Below are 6,486 nucleotides of genomic sequence, written 5' to 3'. Positions count from 1 at the left end.
TGTACTGCAAAGCTATAGTAATCAAAATAATATGGTACTGGTATAAAAGCAGATACAGAGATCCCCCCACCAAAAAAAAAAAAAAAAAACAGAATTGAGAGCCTAGAAATAAACCCTTGCATATACAGTCCACTAATACTTGAAAAGGGAAGCAAGAATATACAATGGAGAAAATCTGGTTTCTTCAGTAAATGGTGCTGGAAAAACTGGGTGTTCACGTGCAAAACAATGCAAATTGGACCCCTATCTTACACAACTCATGGAAATTAAACATAAGACCTTAAACTGTAACACCTAGAAGAAAACAGGAAAAAAGCTCCCTGACATGCTTTTGGCAATAATTATTTTGAGAGGACAACATAAGCACAAGCAACAAAAGCAAAACCAAGTGGGACTACACCAAGCTAAAAAAGTTTCTGCACAGCAAAAGAAATAAGCAACAAAATGAAACAGCAACCTTACAAGAGGGTCAGCAAAAGGGCAGAAAATATTTGTCAATCATATATCTTATAAAGGGTTAATTTCCAAAATATGTAAGGAACTCAACCAATTCAAAAGCAAAAAACAAAAAACAATGAAACAAAAACAAAACCAAAACTGAATAAAAATGGTCAAAGACCGAGTCACGGAGCTGCAGCTTGCAGAGGACTCAGCAGCTTCCCCCTGGACGACCCCACTCCACCCCCAACTGCCTAAAGCTCCATCCCCAGGCCCTCCGTCTCCCACCATTTTCCTCCATTTCCACTGAGGAAAAGGAATCCTATAGTATGTCCGCTACCCAGAAACTCCACTCTCTCGATCCTTTTGTGGATGCAAGTAAGGGTGATGATCTGCTTCCTGCTGGCACTGAGGATTATATCCATATAAGAATTCAACAGAGAAATGGCAGGAAGAGCCTTACTACTGTCTAAAAACTTGCTGATGATTACGATAAAAAGAAACTAGTGAAGGCTTTTAAGAAGAAATTTGCCTGCCATGGTGCTGTCATTGAGCTTCCAGACGATGGAGAAGTAATTCAGGCACAGGGCAACCAGCACAAGAATAGATGCCAGTTCCTCTCTCGAAGAGACGGGACTGGCTAAGGACGACCAGCTGGAGGTTCATGGGCTTTAAGTGCTTTGGGCTCACTGAAGCTTAAGTGAGGATTTCCTTCCCATGAGTAGAATTCCCTTCTGCCCTTTGTCACAAATTTAAAAACCTCACGGCTTGTATAATGGAACCATTTCGGGTCTGCTTTTCCCTTGGACAAGTGTCACTCCTTCATGCAATAAACTGAAAAGAGTCATGCTGTCTAGTCTTGAAGTCCCTCATTTAAACAGAGGTCAAGCAGTAGGTGCCGGGCAGTGTCCGGCCTGAAACCAAGCAGTAACGAGATGTTTTGGTCCAGCCCAGAGCCCCAAGATCACGGCCAGCTGTGTCTGGCCTGGAGCTCCTCGGCTCTCCCTCTTCAGAGTCCCCTGCCCTAAGAGAATGTCACCACCTGAAGAGCCCGCGGGGAAGCTGAGAAGACAGGATGGGGTCAGACAGCACCAGCAGCTGTGCTGCTAGAGGGAGTCATTGGTAGTCCAAGAGAGAGCCCTGGTGTCTCCAGCCTGACGGGGGGCAGAGCTCAGAGCAGCCACTTTCCCTCTAGGGACATGTGATGGGACATCGGGCTTGCCATCACAGTATTTCTGACCAGACATTTCCCTGGCTAATCGGGGTCCGAACCCCAGAATGTGAGGCCAACCTTCTATCAGAGTGAAACTTTTGATGGGAACAAACTTCAGACTGATGGATCAGCCACGTAGCTGGCTGCAGAGCTTGCAACTTTCTAGCAACAGCGGCCCAATGGCATGTAACAGACTGGTTTTCGGTTTATTTTTTCTTTCAGTTTTAATGTTACATAATGTCTACAAATGCTTATGTAAATAAAATTTGTTGTCAGAGAAATCGGGTGTGGAGAAAAGGGAGCCCCAGTGCACTGTTGGTAGGAATGGAAATTGGTGGAATGGAAAACTACCAAAAAATTAAAAATAGAACTACCATGTGATCCAGCAATCCCACTTCTAGGTATATATCCAAAGGCAATGAAACCACTATCTCAAAGAGAAATCTGCACTCCCCTGTTTAGTACAGCATTATTCACTATGGCCAAGATATGGAAATAACCTAAGTGTCCATCAACTTAGCTGGTTGGGGGAAGGGCTAAAGATGTGAGATAGAGATAGAGATGTAGAGACATACACCCAATTGCATATTATTCAGCCTTGAGAAGGAAGGAAATCCTGCCATTTGTTACAACGTGGATGAACCCTGAGGGCATTATACTAACTGACATAAGTCAGACAGAGAAAGACAAATACTGTATGATCTCACTTATATGTAGAATCTAAAAACACTGAACTCATAGAAACAGAGTAGGATGGTAGTTGCCAAGGGCCAAAGGGTTGGGAAAATGTGGAGATGTTAGTCAAAGAGTGTATAAACCTTTAGTTAAGATGGCTGTATTTCAGGGATCTAAGGTCGAGCGTGGTCACTATAGTTAACAACACTGTATTGTGTACTTGCAAGTTGCTATGACAGTAGAATCTTAATGTTCTCACCGTGACAACAAAATGGTGATTACGTAAGGTGATAGATATGCTAACAAAACTTACTGTGGAAAACATTTTGCAATATACGTGTTTCGAATCATCCCACTAAATAGCTTCAACTTACACAATTTTATATGTCAATAAATAAATTCTGGAAATCTAAAGTACAACATGATGATTATAGTTAACAATACTGTAATTTTTCCTGAAAGTTGCTGAGAGGCAAAATCTTAAATGTTCTCACCACACGTGCACACACACACACACACACACAGAGGCACGAAGACAATTATGTGAGGTGATGGAGATGTCAACCAATCCCACCGTGGTAATTATCTTGCAGTATAGAAGTGTACCAAATCAACACTGTATATCTTAAACTTAAACAATGTTATTGTGTAAATTACATCTCGGTAAAGCTGGGGGGAAGAAACTGAAAAGATCCGTCCGACATGTAAACATTCCTTAGAAGTTACTGCTCTTCTGTTCAGTCGGTCACTGAGAATGACTGAATCAAGAAAAAGTTAAGTGGCATTAACTTTTCCTCCCCACCAAAAACTGCTTTCAGAGTGAAGTTTGTGGCTTACAGGCCTTTTTGTCTGTGTTTATAATGACTGTTAATAGACTGTTTGGAGATCGCTCTAATTAAATATAGCAACTGAAAGAAGTAGGACCTCCCCAACAAAGGACATGTGGCTTTTAACTGGAGTCAGGCAGACTGTAAACTTTCCCCACTTTGGCCCACCAAAAACTTGGACTTGGCCATTACAATGGCACCACACGAGATGCATTCACTGAATTAACATCTGGGCCTGGTTATCAGTTTGTTTTCATCTGGAATATTCATTTTTAAAGTTTGGCCCGTGTTTCCCATTTATTTTTCAAAAGGTGTATTAGGTTCCAAATACTTGAAACAACCCGTGGCAGGCGTCAACCTGGCTCAATTCTTGGAAAGGACTTACAGCAGAAAAACCCCTATGAGCTAAGTCACATTCACATAATTCAGGTAGATTGCAGTGGGGAGGGAGATCAAGTTGATACTAATTACTTAGCAAGAGCATTCTTTATAGAACCCACAAAGGAAAACTTTAATCCAGTTCCAGGAGTTCTCGTTGATTTCTGTCATGTAGCCTGACTAACAAGCCCTGATTTATGTGAGGGCTATGGCCATGATGATTCTTCTCTTCAGCCAGTAAGAAACCTATGCTCATGAGCATGAGGTGCCATCTTCAAAGTATATTCCGCAGAGTTGATCGGAAATCAATATGGAAAAAAAATCACTTTAAAAAATGTTCTTGCAGGCAAATAGGTTTGGCAAATGCCAAGTGAAATTTAAGGTAAATGAGTTTGGTCTATGACAATATTTTAGAATGTTCAAGGGACAATTGTGCCTCTCCAAGCTTATCTGAAGATAGCCTTTTGTTTGTTTGTTTGGCAGAGTATCCTGGCTTCATCTTTTCTTTGCAGTGTGTCCCCCTGTTTTAGGGCCAGTCACCATCCACTCTGTCAGCTTTCTCATTTTCAAAAGAGAATAACACTTATTTTGATGGGTTTAATATGAGGATTGAGTAAAAGTTTATATACATGTGAATTGCCTGGCACATGACAAAGCCTACAAATGGCTGTTTCCAGGCATGGGCATGACTCTGGTGATAAAGACTAATGTACCTGTCTCTTCACAGCCTCCACTTTTTTTTTAAACATGTGTGTAGCCCTTCACAGCTTAAAAGCCTGAATTTTTTCTCTTTCTTGGGCAATCTCATCTCTGATGCTGCTACCTTGACCTCTGTTTCTTGCACTTCTCTCCAGGGTCTCATTATTGTGTCTGTCCCAGCCCATGCTAATGCATACACGCTCACGGCGTTCTCCAAAACGTGAAATTTGGGGTAAACACGGGATTAAACCATGTTCAACAGACGTTACACATTTCATTTCAGCAGGATGTCTCTGAGCCTCAGTTATGTACGGCATTGTGCCCCTCCAGGAGGGAGCTATAACAGAGAGCATATTTTCCAAATTTGTGTTACAGTGGAACTCCACTTTTCTTGGAGTGTCTATGGGTCCCAGTGGTCTACAGAACACACGTTTGGAAATGCTACTGTAGAGGCTTGCTGGAAATGAAATGGCCCCGCTGCTAAAGTCAAGGAGAACCTCTGAGACTATCCCCAGTAATCTGACACTGTCCTCTGACCCTGATCAGAGGTTAAGAGTGACACGTACCTATAGCGTCCAGCTTAATTACATTATCACAAAAACATTTTGATAATGCCACAGCTAAAAAAAACTTCACAGACAGCAAAATCTTGAGTAGCTTAAATTTCCCAGGCTACAAAGTATACCAGGACAGATGGAGTTTTCTGGTTAATTCTGGTTAATTTAGGGTAAAAATATTTATAAAATCGATAGGTGTACTTTTTGGACTTTGTCAATTCAGTAAATAAACATAATTGAACACGTCTTGATGATTTGAGTTATTTGTGGTATTAGGAGGCAGGGCCTTTGGGAGGTAACTAGGTCATGAGGGAGCAACCCTTATGATGGGATTAGTGCCCTTCTTAGAAGGGGCATGAGAGAGCTTGCTTCTCTGCTCTCCACCAGGCAAAGACACAAGGACACTGCTGTTTGCAAACCGGGAGCAGGCCCTCATCGAGAACCCTTCCTGGCCTTCAGAATTATGAGAAATAAGTGTCAGGTGTCTGAGGCACCCAGTCTGTGGTAACTTGTTACAGCAGCCCAAGCAGCCTAAGACAAGGGCCTCACAAAGGCATGGCAGACATTGCCAACGAGACAATCCCTTACCCCTTCTAGGGAAAGGAAGGGCTCCAGCTAGCATGTTAGTTGCATCCTGATCGATTGCAGATTTTTGCCGAACACACCGACCTCTGACTCCTGAGAGAGGTCTGTCCCTATGACTCGTTGCCCAGAGGCTTGTCTATTGTGACACCTTCTGTCTTTTGTAGGGCTCAAACAGCATGAAAACCGTGCTGCTGTTGGGAATTAAAGCAAGGACAACTTCCACAAAGCAGCTTGTATGACTGGCATTGGAGAAAAGCTCTTCCCCCTGGCTCTTACCAGGAAGCAGAAAACACACCCCCTAATTAATATCAAGGAAAAATGAATAATGTGCTTACCTCTTTATCGTAGAATAATTGGATGACTTCCAATGACATCTTGACTTTAAGGAATGAACGTTCCACCAGTCACAGATTCTAGAGGTGGTACACCCCAGAGCAATCACATGACTTGACCTAAGAGCAAAAAAATCCTGAAGTTTCCAAAGACAGATAAATCGACTTAATGTCAACGCGTTCAGATGGCCAATCTTCCTCTTGTATTATTTCTCCCATTTTCCTGCTAGACTCGGAAGTTTCTTGCCTTTGTATCTTGTTCTTATCTTGCATATGTATCTCTAACATAGCAGATGCCAGCTGGATATATTCAGAAATAAGTAGCTTTTAGCAGAATTCTAGAATCATAAAAATCAGGCTCCCAAGGTTTTCCAACAAGTCTTGAACCTATTATTTGCCACTGTCTTACCGCCTGTACAAGGGGTTCCAGGGAGGGGTAGAGAAGATATTTTCTTCTACTCTGTTCCTGACAGGCAGTTCCATTCACAAGTGGAATTAGGAAAGGGGACTTGTGATTAGATCATAGAGGAAGCCTGGGATGCAGCAGATAATTAACAGAGGGTAAAATCTCTGAGAGCTAACTACGACGACTTCCGCTGGGGAAGCCCAATCTAGGATACTACCAAGAGACTGAGAGCTCTTAAGATTTATTAATAACATTCATTAATAAGATTAATTAAAATTTTTTATAAAATTTAGGTCAGCAGTTCCCAACCTTGACTCTGCACATTAGCATCCCAAAACCTAGGCTGCAACTGAGCCAATTAAGTAGAAGCCTCTGG

The 6,486-nt window shown here is 42.1% G+C and overlaps 1 pseudogene; it reads left to right on the top strand.

Annotated features, from left to right (window-relative positions):
• The first annotated feature begins 767 nt into the window (after nucleotides 1–767).
• LOC110582025 lies at nucleotides 768–1,113 on the top strand (annotated as a pseudogene).
• Nucleotides 1,114–6,486: the final 5,373 nt, after the last annotated feature.

This window comes from Neomonachus schauinslandi, chromosome 8, assembly GCF_002201575.2.
Source record: "Neomonachus schauinslandi chromosome 8, ASM220157v2, whole genome shotgun sequence".
NCBI classification, from domain to species: Eukaryota; Metazoa; Chordata; class Mammalia; order Carnivora; family Phocidae; genus Neomonachus; species Neomonachus schauinslandi.
The sequence above is the reverse complement of the archived record's forward strand: the minus strand, read 5'-3'. Positions and strand labels throughout refer to the sequence as shown.